The following is a 16,574-nucleotide window of genomic DNA, read 5'->3' as shown; positions in this document are numbered from 1 at the left end:
ACCTGAAACAAAGACCAAATATTTCTTACATCACAATATCATAGCTAGTAACTTTCTGCATGACTTTTAGGACGTCACTATTTTTCAGTTTAATCTTTTTTTCCTACAAAGTTAGGGGTAGGACTACAATATTCTGAGTGCTTTTAGTCCTAAACTTTCAGGATTTTAAACTGTTAGCAGACTATCTTTATTATTTACGATAGCTTTCAGTGGTGTGCTGGAGGCCACTCTTAACCATCTCCAAAAAGCAAACTGTCACATATTCAGAAACCTCAAAAGCTGGATGTTAAACTTTTGGTATCTTAAAACCAGCCCCTTACGAGAGTACTGTATTTATATCATGGAAATTGGAAAACACTAGAAATCAAGGCTTTAAAAAGCAAAACAAAACATAGAGCCAGTTTACCAGCATACCACTGATAACAAGTGTTATAATGTTCCACAGACCAGAACCAGACGCAGTAAATACATAACAGAATACCCCACCATATTTTAAGGTAGATTATTATAGTACTAATTGAATTAGGGCAGATTTGTAAATTGTTCTAAAAAATCATTAAGTCTACATAAAGCTATTCAGTGTGTCAAATGTGAATCCCCTGCACAATTTTATTGATATTACTTTACTGCCTTCCTATCACCAGTTCCTTTTACTGTTCCTCAAATCAATAGGCTAAAGCAGCCCAAGCATCTTCCTATAAGATAGATTCAAATATCATGTTTGTACAACTGAAATAATGTAGAATGCACACTAGTCCCATTATATGACCATAAAAAGACTAATTCAGCTCACTGCATCATTGATCCATTTAATTGTATAGCAGCTTCCTATTGATAAGAGGAAATGTCCCTGACCCAACCATGCTGAAAATGAAACTGGCCAGTTTTCCACAACCATAAATTTCAATAAGGATTCTATCTAATACCCAGGGACTAGATATCATAGCCAGAGTTTATTAGTTTTTTCTTTGTTTTACTGACCTATTTACCTTGTATGTGACCCAATTTCTCTTATGCTTCCTGGATTTCATTAGTCATTAAGTGTTAGCCTGTACTTACGTTCATGACTATTTATTTATTTATTTATTTTGAGATGGAGTTTTGCTCTTGTCGTCCAGGCTGGAGTGCAGTGGCACAATCTCGGCTCACTGCAACCTCCATCTCCTGAGTTCAGGCAATTCTCCTGCCTCAGCCTCCTGAATAGCTGGGATTACAGGCGTGTGCCACCACACCTGGCTAATTTTTTGTATTTTTTGTAGAGACAGGGTTTCACCACGTTGGCCACGCTGGTCTCGATCTCCTGACCTCAGGTGATGAGCCTGCCTCAGCCTCCCAAAGTACTGGGATTATAGGCATGTGCCAACACACCCGGCTGTGACTAGATATTTTATTTCAAATAGAGATTGTGTTAAATTTTAGACCATCTTTTCATTTGGAACTTGGAAAACATTCAGTGGCCTACAAGCATTACAGAGGGGGCTGTGGACCCAGAAGTGTCACTTTTAATCACATTTCTGGCCTCTTGGTTTAGGCAGATGTGACATGGTATATCCATGTCGTGCAAATACAACAAACATTTGATGGCTCCCCACTATATTTCGAACACAGTAATGGGTACTGAGGGAAACAAAAATGAACAAGGCACAATCCCTCCCTCCACACACTCATAGTCTAATGGGAAATATTTGTGTACATAATTAAAATGTTATAATGGTGAGTTTAATAATAGAGATATAAACACAGTATTATTGAAATGGGGGTGAAGAAGGAATTCTAACATGGAGTAAAGAAAGAATTAATAGAGTTGGTCCTTGAAGGATGAGTAAGATCCTGGTAGCAAAGAAAAATGGGAAGGACCATTCTGGGCAGAGAAAAAGACACAACGTCCTGAGGTCTGGAAGGGCATCAAGGGATCAGGTGGTGGAGGGGAAGAATTAGAAGACCACTGGGGGAAAAAGAAGAACAAAGTGGAGGGTTTTGAATGCTAGGCTAAGGAGTCAAGCAGGAAAAGTGGGCAAAGCAAATAGGCATAAAATAATAAAATATGATAACAAAACTATGCACAGTGGAGCACAGTTGAGAAAATATGTTGAGCCAGGTCTTTTAGAATTTTTCAAAATGGAAAAGAGAAGCAGCAGAAAGAGGAACTAACATGAGCAAAGGCACTGGGATAGTACTGATGATCATTTATTATCACTATGTGTGTCAGGCACTGTGCTGAGCATCCTACCTATATGATCACCTTTTATTTTGCAGTTGAGGGAGACATAATTTCCATTCTACTGATATAAAACTGAGATCCAGAGAAGATAAGTAACATGCCCAAGGCCACATAATAGTGGACTTTATATCAACCCATTATGCCATAAAACCTTCAATCTGAGAAATGTAATGATACATGATACATGAGGACAACAGTAAGTCAAGATGGTTAACATGTAAAATTTTTTAAATTGTAAATACCCTTTATTGAGCAGTTACTATTTTGCAGGGAACTTTATATGTGTATTAAATCAATAGCTTGAAGAAAAAATTGACCAAAGTCACCTAGTCAGTAGCAAAGCTAGAAATTTCTCCCACATGAAAAGGGCAGAGGGATCTGGTGAGGGGAGGGAGAGAGGACTCCAGTCATGACTTTTCAGAGCGGTATCAGAGGAAAAACAGCAAAGAAGTTTCGGAAGCTATGGATGACTACTACACTATTCTATGCCTACTGCCACTGACCCTTCTTACATAATGCAAACAGAAAAAGATCCTGATTCGGGGTCAAGAAGGAGACCCTACTAGATTTGAATTTTGTTGAATTTGAAGCATATTGGAAACGTCCAGATGGATGTGCTCAATGAGTCAGCTGCAAATAGCATCAGACAATATTTGGTAAGGGAATATCTTATAATAAGCAATGGTGGGGCAACTGGACCAGAAACTATAACGAAATGTGAAGCAATGGGCCAAGCTTCCATTCCTTCGGAGGAGGCCAGCAGGGCAAAAACCAAGTCTGTCCAGGGATGCCATGATTTCGTCTAGTTAGGAATGAAGAAGTGGCAGTCCTAGAGTTTCAATCTGGGGTAAGCAAACCAGGGATCAGGGCAGAAGAGCTGGTAGGATATCAAATACTAAACTTTGAGTAATGCCAGGTCGTAGAGAATGAGAGGAAGATATGGTCTTCCTAGCGCCTGAGGCTGGTAGGGAACTAGCAAGTGGGTAAGGACACTGAGTGAGATTCCCCCTACTTTTGGAAGGGATCCAAGAAGTCTGAGACATCATAAAACTCTATGTGGCTCTCAGAAACCATTCAGCAGCCCACAAGCTTTACAAAAGGCGTGCTGATCCAGAGGTGCCCCCTTCAGTCGTGTTCATGACATTTTAATTTCAGCAGATGCTATTTAGTCTTAAACTTACTGGGATTCTGGAGAGGCCAGAGGGACTTGCCTGACAACACCGGTTGCTCATGAACAATTAAGCCCGCTCATTTATGTGTTCAGGTAGCCTTCCGGGAGGGGGCCAGGCTGGCACGGTTCTGGCACTTGGGGTAGAATCAGAGCTAGAAATGGAAATCATCTACCTGGAAGCTGTGCTTCAATCCCAGAGTGGATAAGATCGGTCAGCAATAGAGGCTGAGAAAAGGACCAAGGCTTGGAAATGCTTCCCCTTAAGGACTGATCAGAGGAAGGAAACTAAGGAAGATTCATCAGAGAAGTTAAAGGCAACGGAGAAGAATGTAGCTTCCAACGTTCCCTCTCTCTTCTTCCCTCATTTCCTGTGTATCCCATTTATTTTTAGTTTTGATCTGTAATTGGAACAAACCTTCAAAAAGAAAACTGCCCTCTCTGGAAAATGAAGGTAATGATGCCTCCCTCGTGGGGAAGTTGTGAGAATTCAATGGGATAATGTAGGTATCTGCACCTATTTGGTTCTCAATCAAATGTGTATTAATTCTCACCACCCCAGCATCACTGCCCACTCTCTCCTTCCCGGGGGTTAACGTGCCTTTGTTTATTAGTCCTTTGCTCTTATCATCTAAACAGAAACAAGTCTGATTAAACTGGGTGCGACTGATTTCTACATACAGGCTTAACAGTGAGAGAAAAAAAATGAAGCAAGTCTTTGGTTTTCAAATCAGCTTTCACAGTGTATTGAGAAGGTGCTCTTTGGCTATACCCTTTTATGGGTGAGAAAATTGAAATAATCGGCTGAGCAGAAGTGCCTTCTCCAAATTCATAGTTGTAGTCTGTGCCCTGGCCAACACGTTCCTGCCCATTGCTTACCATTTGGGACATTCCAAGAAGTGGAAATAAGCAAGATAATGAATCATTTAATACTGCTTATCCTTCCAATCCTGGAGCAAGCCAGTTCCCCAGAATCATGTGGTAAGATGTCTGTTGCTTAGCTATTACACCCCAGCACTGCATTTTATAAGTGCAAAGGTGATAATCATTGGCCTGTTACCCTCCCCCTTATCAGAAGTAGCTGGTGTTTATGTTTACTGGAGTCACCATTAGTTCCGCTTCATGGACCCACCTTTCCTGTAATACAGCTCATATAGTCTATCTTAGAAACTCACATGGCTTCCAAAGCATAATTCCATTATCCACATGTTAACTCCCTATGGCCAAGAGGACCCGTGATACTGGACACACCAAATGGGAAATCTGAAACAGTTCTAAAGCAGTGTTCCTCAGCTGCCAGTCCCTAGGAAGGTGACACATTTTTACATCTGGGCCCAGAAGCCTCTCTGCTTCCACCCTGGAGGTTGGGCTGAGCTCCAGGAGAGCAGGGGAATTAGGAACTCAGGATCATGTTGCTGCAGTGCTAAGCTAAAATCACATCTCCCACTCCTGGCCTGGTACCACCCTCTCCCCACCAACCACCAGAGGACCCAAGGGTCCCCAAGGAGACCACTCCAGTTTGCCTCATGTCATGATCTGTGGTTGTAAAGGTATGAGTATGTGTATACACACACCAACATTCAAAAAAGACTTTCATGTAAAAATCCAGATTGAAGATATCCTAAAAAACAAAAGATGCTACAATGCAAAGCCTGCATTCCCACTTGTGACAATCAGTTCAAGCAGAACACTGCTCTCCATTGTACCTCAGTCCTCACCACTCTCTACTCTCTTCCTGAAATGAGACCATCAGTAGCAGTTCTGAATACTAAATATAATGACCCTGGATTATAAGAATTCTTATCTCTCCTGCTTTACTCTTCTGCATTATCTACTTAGCCCAGGTGGCATTCAAATGGAATCTAGAGATTCCATTTCTCCCCGCTGCCCACTGGACTCTAATCATCACCTTAGCTACCAGCACCACCAGCTTCCATGTAGCCATCCACTTTCAGGGGGAAAAATAAAAGATCAACCGGTGGTTTTCCTCTCATTGAGTCCCTAGAGCTCTCATAATAAAACTCTGTACTAGGCTCCCAAGACCAACCAAAGGCCACGGGACTACCCTGAAGGATGCAATGCATGCTGGCAAGGCTCTGGGTTTGACATTTCCTAACTCTGCCAGTCCCCGCAGAGGCCAGTTCAATGTGCACTGACTGAAAAGATTTTTGTTGTTGTTGTTGTTATTACTGAACTATTATCCCTATATTTTATATCCATATGTGCATATTTTATATATATCTTTTATACACATTTTATGCATGTATAATAGGCCTACATGATTTTGCTATATTACAGTAGAAAATTTAGGTATGTTACTGGTCTGTGGTTCAGTTGATAGGAAGCCCTTGCCTAGAGTATACTGGGCTTGTTTCCCAACATCTCAGTTTTCTTTTCAACTTGAAAAGTAACCTGTATAGTTGCTCATAGTAATATTAATCTTTAATGGACCTTATTCTACTGAGCAACCTTGTACATCCATTCTCATTGAATTTCCCATTCATCCACAAAGATGCTTGGGGCAGAAGTTATGACTACCTTGATATACTGAAAAGGAAACCGAGGCTCAGGTAAAGTGCTCAAGGCCATTCAGATGGTTGAGGTGGAGCCAGAGAAAAGCAGACTTCCTTGCTGGCAGCCCAAGGCTCTCTCTGAGACCAATGACTCCATCAGAATTAGGTGAACATTTAAAACATATCTGCTAAATGGATAAACTACCCACTGTCTTTGGCAGTTAGTACATAAGAAGATAAAGCAGATTATTACAAATACATTTGCACCGTAGTGAAAGTTCCTAGGTATTGTATTGGAGTTAGAGGCTTAAAGCAGTTGTCAAGGTAGTCTTTAATGCAAAATGGTCATGGTTTGAATGTGCTCCTTTATCTCACTAATTCTATAACCCAATTTTTATCAAGGACCTCGGGCCTGAAGGCTCAAACTGCATTTTGAAGCTTATCTAATTAATATTCACCACCACAACCGCAAAGGGTGTGGGGCGTGTATCATTAGCTTCACGTTTCACATGGAAATAGGCAGTGAGAAGAAGCAGAGCCCTGTGTGTCTGGGTTCAGGAATTGGAGACTCTTTGCTTTTAGCACCATCGCCCGTGTCTGATTTGTCTTTGCCCTCCCCCGTAAGGAACAACGCTGAGATAAACCACGTGGGGTGCTGTCATTTCAGCCTGATGTCCCCAGTATCAGAGTCTGACCAAAAGTAATAAGATCAAAGCCCTAAGGCTATGATGAAAATGAAAGTCCGTGATAAAGGGAGATTGGCAAAGAAGCCATTATGCGTAGGCCTGGGTACTCAAATGTTCTTAGAAAAATATCTAAAACACAGATATGTATTATTATACTATGGCAATTAAAACCTAAACTTCACAGTTAAAACGGCCATCTTAGAGATCCAAGCCATGGCCACACAAGAGCTGGGATTTTAGATTTGATTCTGCTCTGATCATTCAGCATCACTGTGAGCATCTATGTGTCAATTTCACTGCTTCCATCGCTTCTCACTATTTCTCATTCTGCAAAATCTCTCTGCATTTTTAAAAAAGCAGGCCAAAGACTCCTGGCATTAGCAATCCCAATAACCACTGAAAGAGCATACGCAGTGTCATACTGGGTAGATCAGTGGTCCATTTGATCAAGAATTCTGTCACCATTATCTGAGACATTCGTGGGATAGCATGACTTCCTAAAAACTAGTGTTGCACTTCTGAAAACTTTATCCTACAAATACAAAAATCACATAAGAAAATTCATTGCAGTGATGTTTATAATAGCAAAAAAACCTGGGAATGGACTAAGCAGCCCTGAATAAGGGATTGGTTGAATAAGTTGTGGTACGTATACAATGGAATATAACTCAGCTCTAAAAAAAAAGAATAAATAAAATTATGTATCAATAAAGAACAATCTCAAGGATATAATGGTAAGTAAATAAAGCAAGATGCACACACTCAAGTGTGTATAGGATGCTGTATTAGTCTGTTCTAACATTGCTACAAAGAAATACCTGAAACTGGGTAATTTATAAAGAAAAGAGGCTCATGGTTCTGCAGGCTGTAGAGGAAGCATAGCGGCATCCGCTTCTGAGGAGGCCTAAGAAAGCTTCCAGTTATGGCAGAAGGCAAAAGGAGAGCAGGTGCATCACACAGCAAAAGCAGGAGCAAGGGGGCAGAGGGACAGAGGGGTGTTACACAGTTTTAAATTACTAGATCTCACTCACTCTCAGGAGGACAGTACCAGGGAAGATGGTGCTAAACCATTCATTACAGATCCACCCCCATGATCCAATCACCTCCCACCTTGTCCACCTCCAACATTGGGGGTTACATTTGAATATGAGATTCAGGCAGGGACACACATCCAAACTATGTCAGATGATATTAATTGTTTAAAATTGTGGGGTTAAATATTTTTAACCATTTGACATATATTTACTGAATACCTTCTGTGTCTCAGGGACCATTCTAACTACCAGGGATATGACAGTGGAGAAAACAGTTCTAACATCGTGTCTTCAAAAAGGTTATTCTATTTGCTTTTATATGCATGTTTAAAAATCTTTGAAACAATACACAAGAAACCCATATCAGTAATTTCTATTTGGGGAGGCAGGGACTGTGCAGATGTGGGACAAATGCGAGACAGCAGGTTGCCACTGTGTAGACTTTTATGTTTCTTAAATATTTAAACTAAATAAAATACAAATGAAAAAATTAACAGGTAATTTAAAAAAAAATTTTTAAGTATACTTTAAGTTCAGGGATAAATGTGCAGAATGTGCAGGTTTGTTACATAGGTATACAAGTGTTATGGTGGTTTGCTACACCCATCAAACTATCATTTACATTAGGTATTTCTCCTAATGCTATCCTTCCCCTGGCACCCAACCCTCCAACAGGCCCCAGTGTATGATGTTCCCCTCCCTGTGTCCATCTGTTCTCATTAACAGGTAAAGATTAAGCACCTTTCTTTGTTAATCTGGTACTGATCTGCACTCATTAATTTATCCAAACCTGTCTTGAACCCCTTTATCGTTTACCTTAAGTGTTATGCCTTGTTAGCAGAGCCTTTTCCATATATTTACTTGTGGAATTTAAATAAAATGGTATTCTTTTTGTTTCTCTTACAGAAATGTCTTTCTTAATTTCAAAACACCCCTTTCATCAATATTCTGAGGTTAAATGAACAAATTCTTGTTTGTTGTCCTTGAACCATCCATTAACCTATTGTGATGGTTAATACTGAGTGTCAGTTTGATTGGATTGAGGGATACAAAGTATTAATCCTGGGTGTGTCTGTGAGGGTATTGACCAAAACAGATTAACATTTGAGTCAGTGGGCTGGGGAAGGCAGATACACCCTTAATTGGGTGGGCACCAGCTAATCAGTCACCAGCAAATATAAAGCAGGCAGAAAAACGTGAAGAGGTGAGACTGGGCTAGCCTCCCAGCCTACATCTTTCTCCTGTGCTGGATGCTTCCTGCCCTCGAACATTGGACTCCAAGTTCTTCAGTCTGGGGACTCAGACTGGTTCTCCTTGCTCCTCAGCTTGCAGACAGCTTATTGTAGGGCCTTGTGATCGTGTAAGTTAATACTTAATAAACTCCGCTTTACATAAAGATATACAAAGTGCTGTGCCAGGGATACGAAATAAATATATATATCCTATTAGTTCTGTCCCTTTAAGAGAACCCTGACTAATACACCTATAAACCTTAAAGAAAACTCCCTGTTACCTTTGTCTTCTCTCACAGAAGAGTTCTGATTCCTGCTAACAAATTCATAATTTCCATACTGTTAGTTCCATAAACTTTAATGTAAATGAAACCATCTTTGTTTGTAATTGAGGTGACTAGGACTCCATTTCTTCCTTCTACAAAAGCCGCCAGCCTCACTACCCCAGGACTACCTTTTACCTACATTTTTATCCATGAACTCCTTTCTCTCAGAAAACATCCAAAAATGATACTTTTGAAGCACAGAAAATTATTTCAAAATCCTAACAATAAATTCACCTCTTCCTGTCCCCCATCCTTCCTCTAGCCCCAGTTTTCAGCCCAGCTCTGACTCCCTTTATATCCTTGTCTGAGGATGATGCTGTGTCCATGTGTCCATTGTTGAGATTCCTATTCCAGCCCAGCTCCTAGTAGCACCAACACGCCTCTTTTCTCACCCATGCCTCTAATTGCCAAACTAAAAGGACATTTCCCCACTCAGATCATCCTTAGCTCTGCTGCAGTGTTTGACACAGTGTGAAACTGCTTATCCCTGTCACAGATCATAGGCTCTTATCATTAAAAGAGTTATTGCCTGCTTGTTAACCTCCCACATCCTTGGCCTCTTACAGACCCGCCTCTGGAGGATCCTGTGGTCCCCACTTACTCTAGTTTGGAGATACTCATGCATTCGCTGTAGAAGATACTATCAGGCTGTGCCCGTGACCCCTGGGATCCATTTCTAGAGTGGCCAACTGTTCAGTTTGCTCAGGACTGAGGGAAGTTCCAGGATGCAGAACTTTCTGTTTTAAACATGGACAGTCCTAGGGAAACCAAAACAAATTGGTCACCCAAGCTTACTGTTGTCACACAGACTGCCTCTGGGTGTGCCTTCACTCCCAAAGACTGGCACCGGTGTCTCCTTGTCAGAGGACTTCCTTTAGGCTGCCAAATGCCCCTGTGTTTGCTCCCCCAGTGAGTGGGTCATGGGGACTGTTCCCCAGGGATACACTTCTCTGAAGTGACTGCGAGTTTTTGTATCCCTGACATAGCCCTTAACCAATGACTGACAGTTAAAGGAGTTTAGGTACTCTAGTGCCTTTGACCTGATTGGGTAATGCTGAGTTATGACTTACACTGTCTCCAAAACTCCCTGTAGGATTAAATCAAAGTTACCCTCCCCAGAACTTTGCTTGATAACACACTTGTTTGGTTTGCTTCACTTTATTGTCCCAATACTCCATGATGCTTCTGGTTTTCCCTGGGGACAGGTCCTAACAAATCACTTCCTTATCTCAGAACCTGCTTCTGGAGACCCCAAATGGCTTGGTAATCTATTGCTGTGTGATAAACAACTGTGAAATATAGTGATCAAAACAACTTTTTAATTATTTCTCACAATAATTGACATCACAATTGGTGGGTCGGCTGGGCTCCGCAGGGTGGTTCTTCTATTTCACATGATGATAGGTGTGACTGCAGTCATCTGGGGGCTCTCCGGGCTGGAATGTCTAAGATGTCTCATGCCAGCACACTCATGTATCTGAGGCCCCCTTGAAAGTTCTGCATACTGGAATTCCCTCAGTCCTTGAGAGTTTAGTTTGCCTCTGTGAGGTCTCACATATCAAGACTTACCAAGCATATATGGTTGTAGTCAGACAGCAGCTAGTGCTAGAGTCAACTGAAAGGTTAACCAGAATGCTGGGATAGCTAGTCTTCTTCCCTTCTTCTCTTGGATTAGTTTCCTAGGGTTGCCATAGCAAAATGCCACAAACTGGGTGACTTAAAACAACAGATATTTGTTCTGTCACAGTTCTGGGGGCTAGGAGTCTAAAGTCAAGGTATCAGAAGGGCCATGCTACTTCTGAAGGTTCTAGAGAAGAATCCCCACTTGCCTCTTTTTAGGTGGTTGTTGACAATCCTTGATGTTCCTGGCTCGCAGCTATGTTACTCCAATCTCTGTTGCTGTCATCACATGGCCTTCTCTCTGTGTGTCTGTGTCTTCAGATAGCCAGGTCATAAGGACACCAGCCACTGGATTTAGGTTTTATCTAAACCAGTATGCTTTCATTTTAACTTGATTATATCAGTAAAGACCATGTTTTCAAATAAGGGCACATTCACAGGTTCTGGGTGAGCATGAATTTTGGAGGGACACTATTCAGCTCAGTGCACCTCTCCATGTGGTCTCTACATGGACTCTCCATCAGAGAGAGAACTTACAAGCAGTTCAAGTTTCTCAGAAGCACAAAAGTGGAAGCTGCACAGGCCTTCTTAAGACTTATTAAGCACTAAAAGTGTGCATAACCCTATTTTAAATGCTAAGGTTACAGTGGAGAACCAGATAGGCAAGGTGTCTGTTGTTATACAACTTCCATCATAGTAGAGAGAATATCATTGACCATTTCCCTTACCTAGAGCTCTTTGAGTTAATGTGTTGTGGTACTGTGGAAAGAATAATGAAATATATCTGACACCTGGACTCCAGTCTTGCTTTGAGTTCCAAACAGAATAAAAGATAATGTTGCCTATCTCCTGGCTTAGTCACATAATATCCCTGGGCCTTCATTTCCTCATTATATAATGGAGAGTTTGAACGAGATTATCTGAGGTCCTTCCAACTCTGATGCGTCTCCATCATTTATGCAACTGCTTTCCTTGTTCAAACAACTTTCTTAATTTCATCTCCTTCAGAAAGTCTTTGGGAGGAGCTAAAGCTTTGTGGATAAGTAGAGCAGGGGATGAAAACTTATAGAGGGAAAGGAAGAAAATGAATTTCCTGGACTGTTGAAAATTGCCTTTCCCATTACTTCCATATTCTTATACTCTTAAATTGTTATGCTTCCCTTAATCATTAATACACATCTGCTAAAATTGTGGTCTCCATCGCAACTGACCCACTTGGCAGAAGAGACAGGCTGCAAATTATAATGTAGGCTAACATCATATAATTCTTTTACCATTGCTATCTCTAGCATACACCTGTTACAGAGAACACCAGGTGTTAGTCTGCAGGTGTTCTTGAGACTCACAAAGAAAAACAGGTAATTGCTCCTGTATGCTTCTTAGCACAAAAATACAATGATACCCATTACTGTGCTGTAATGATACTGTAATGGAAGGGAACTGTGGATCAGCCCCTGTGATGGTATCTGTGTATGTTGTTCCAAGCAAGTCATTAGAAATGAGAATATAGTAGGGCTTTTTTGTTTTAAGAATAAGGGTTAATGTTGTTTTGAATAAAAGGTATCTCTCTTTTTTTTTTTTTCTTTTTTTGAGACAAGGTCTTGCTCTGTCATCCAGGCTGGAGTGCTGTGGCGAGTAGCTGAGACTACAGGTGCACACCACCACACCGGGCTAAATTTTTTGTATTTCTCATAGAGACAGGGTTTCACCGTGTTGCCCAGGCTGGTCTCAAACTCCTAGGCTCAAGCGATCCACCTGCCTCAGCCTCCCAGAATGCTGGGATTACCAGTGTGAGCCACCATGCCCAGACAAAGGTATCTGAATGCCAGTATTTTTTCAAACTGCAAAACAGGGACCAAATGCCTCAGAATTACTTGGGCTGCATATTAAGATGCAGATTTCTGGGCTAGTCTCAGAGTATGAGAGTTGGTAGGCCTAGCACTTAATCATTTCCCCCGAAACACACTGAAAATAGTGATTCCTACCAGCATCTCATTCTTCCATGCAAATCCCATCATTTCCTGTCCTTTCTTCTAGACGGTTTGGATTTCAGGTCAGTGCTTCACAAATTCTCCTACTGCCAGGACCCAAGAATTAGCCCAGCCACCAGTATTAGCACCACCATCCCTTTGCCCCCACCAACCCCCAGCTCCCGACTTCTGCTGAACCTATAGGAACACAAAATTGAAAAAAAAAAAAAAAGAGTTTGAGGAGTTGCCCCAGTCAAGTAGGTTCTGACATCAAGGCAGGAAGCTGGGAACCCCAGAAGGTGGAGATGCAGGGAAGTGTCCTGAGTGTGATGGAAAGCGGGCAGCCAGCCAGTGTCCTGGGGCAGCCTGCTCTCCCTCCACACATCAGAGTGGGGACAAGTCTCAGGACCCAGGGATGGGAAAGACCAGATCATGTTCTTCTGTCACATGCCGCTGAGAAAATTAAAAGGATTATACAATGAGATATTCAGAGTATGTTAAGAAGCTCACAATAGAAGAATGGAGAAACATTTTAACTGACTTAAAATTTAGTATATTATCTATCATTCACCATAGATTTAGTTTTTACTCTTTAATCTGTTATATTTAAAATTAACTGCCAGGCACAGTGACTCACTCCTGTAATCCCAGCACTTTGGGAGGCTGAGGCAGGAAGATCACTTGAGGCCAGGAGTTTGAGTCCAGCCTGCGCAACATAGTGAGATGCCATATCTACAAAAAAATAAATTTTAAAAAAATTAGCCAGGCATGGTAGGGCATGCCTGTAGTCCCAGCTATTCGGGAGGTGGAGGTGGAAGGATTGCTTGAGCCCAGGAGTTCAAGGTTGCAGTGAGCTATGATCATGTCACTGCACTTGAGTGCGGGTGACAGAGTGAGACCCTGTCTCAAAAAAATTAAATTAACTTTGTTGTGTTTTTAAAGTAATACATTCAATGAATATTTATCCAATGCCTACAGGGTATATACTGCTCAGCTGACATTGACCTGGTCCCTGCCCATATGGGGTTTATATTCCATTGGAGAAGACAGCCATTGCATAATCACATAAATAAAAGCATAATTATAAACTGTACTAGGTTTTATGACAGTGAGGTTCATGGTGTTGTAAGGGTATATGACAGGAAAACCTAACCCGGTCTGGGAGGGGGCCAGGAAATATGTCCATAAAGAATTGATATATGATCTAAAAACTGAAGAATTAGTGAAAGTTAACCCAACTCAGGGGTAGAGAGCCTTCCAAACAGTGGGGGCGATAGCATGTGCAAAGGTTCTGCAGTGGTTTGAAGAGGTCCAAATGACAGAAGGCAACTGTGCCTGAGCGCAGAGCAAGGGAGAACAGATTTGGATGGGTTTGGAGTTCCAGGCAGAGGCCAGACTTTGCAAGGTCTCATGCTAAGCAGGTTGTTCTCTAAGAACAATGAGAATCATTAAAGAGTTGAAGCAGGAGTTGATATAGTCAGATTTGCATCTTAAAAAGATCACTTAGACTACGTGTAAAGAGCAGATGAAGAGGAACAAGGCTGTATAGGAGGAGACCAGCCAGGGATTGTGATGGTTAATTTTATGTGTCACTTTGTCTCAGCTAAAAGCTGTCCAGATAGCTGGGAAAACATTATTTCTTGGTGTATCTTTGAGGGCATTTCCAAAAGAAAAGATCATTTAAGTGGGTAGACTGAATAAAGAAGATCACCTCACCAACATAGATGGGCATCATCTAATTTTTTGAGATCCCCATTAGAACAAAAAGGCAGAGAAAAAACAAATTCACTCTCTCTGCTTGAGTTGTAACATCCATCTTTTCTTGTCCTCATAAATTGGTGCTCCCAGTTATTGGGCCTTCAGATTCAGACTGGGACTTAAACCATTGGCCTGGTTCTCAGGCCTTTTGGCCACTGGCTGACTTGGGCCTCCAGCTTGCAGATTTCAGACTGTGGGACTTAGCCTCCACAATCACATGAGCCAATCCCTCATAAATCTCTTTTTATACATCTATATATAGAGAGGATCCTCAGGTTATGATGAGGTCATGTTCCCATAAATCTTCATAAATTGAAAATATTATAAGTTGAAAATGCATTTAACACACATAGCCTCTCAAACATCACAGCTTAGCCCAGGCTACCTTAAACATGCTCAGAACATTTACATTACCCTACAGTTGAGGCTGTAGGCTACATCAAACAGAAAGCCTGTTTTTTTGTTTTGTTTTGTTTTGTTTTTTTGAGACGGAGTCTTGCACTGTTGCCCGGGCTGGAGTGCAGTGGCGTGGTCTCGGCTCACTGCAACCTCCGCCTCCTGTGTTCACGCCATTCTCCTGCCTCAGCCTTCCGAGTAGCTGGGACTACAGGCGCCCGCCACGACGCCTGGCTAGTTTTTGGTGTTTTTAGTAGAGACGGGGTTTCACTGTGTTAGCCAGGATGGTCTTGATCTCCTGACCTTGTGATCTGCCCACCTCAGCCTCCCAAAGTGCTGGGATTACAGGCGTGAGCCACCGGGCCCAGCCACAAAAAGCCCGTTTTATAATAAGGTGTTGTACATCTCATGTCATTTATTGAATACTGTACTATATTATGTCAAAACTGAGACAGGTTCACGCCATTGTAAGCCCAAAAAATCTTAAGTTGAACCACCCAAAGTCAAGGACTGTCTATATAGCCTATTGTTCCTGTTTCTCTGAAGAACCCTAACTAGCACAGCGTTATCCACTAGATTGGATGAAAGATAATGTGTCTTGGACAAAGGTGGTTGCTGTGAAGACAGAGAGAAGAGGACTGCTTTGAAACATATTTCAGAGGTGTTAATCACTGGACTTAATAATGGATTGGGTACAGAATTAAAGCAGAGTGATGAGCCAATGATGACACCGAGGTATCTGGCTCATCCCACTAATGGAAGATGATTTCCTTTCACTGATGAAGAAAACATGTAAGAAGATTGGGTTTGAAGGGGTTGGGGTACCTGAGTTCACTTTTCAATGCGGTTAGTTTGAAGTGTTCTTGAGACATTCAAATGGAGATGTTGAGTAGGCAACTGAAGTTTGGGAGTCATCAATGCTTTGATGGCAATTGAACTCAAAAGTGTGGATGAGATAACTTAAAGATTTCCATAGAAACCAATGCCAATACAGGGTAGTGGTTCAGAGCAGGAGTCCTGGAATGAAGCCATCTCAGTTTGCAGCCCAGCTCTGCTACTTCCTAGCTGTGCAACTATGAAGAAATTACTCAAATACTCTGAATTTCCCATATATTTTAAAACAGAGAATATACTATTTCCTACCTTATAATGCTGTTGGGAGTATTAAAATGGCTTGTTGCATTTGAAACTTTTAGCATGGTTCTCAGTATTTAGTAACCACTCAATTAACTACTCAATAAATGTAGATTTTTCTTCTTTCAGAGAGCGTACAGGGTTAGTAAGTAGGCTTCCCTAGGACTAAGCCTTGAAGAAATCCAATGCTTAATATTTAGGTAAAGAAGGATGAGGAACAACCACATTATGGTCTGAATCCCTGCTGTCCCAAATCCACCCACAAGAGAAACTAGGACAGCAGCTGCATCTAGAGCCTGCTAGGGTGCTTATCCGTCGTAACAATGTGTATGTGTAGCCAGGAGGGAAGGAGCCAAGTGTTCTTGAAGGGATCCCAAAGTCAAAGGCCTGGTTCAAGGAATAAAGGGGGATATGAAGTAGGAGACTACAAAGCCAAGCTGGAAGCAGGTCAGTAGCAGGTCAGAAACCAGAGAAACAGGAGCTGGGAAATTACAGTTGACCCTTGAACAATGTGGA

The sequence above is a fragment of the Pan troglodytes genome, chromosome 2 (genome assembly GCF_028858775.2).
Source record: "Pan troglodytes isolate AG18354 chromosome 2, NHGRI_mPanTro3-v2.0_pri, whole genome shotgun sequence".
Classification (NCBI taxonomy): Eukaryota; Metazoa; Chordata; class Mammalia; order Primates; family Hominidae; genus Pan; species Pan troglodytes.
Note: the sequence above shows the minus strand (reverse complement) of the source record.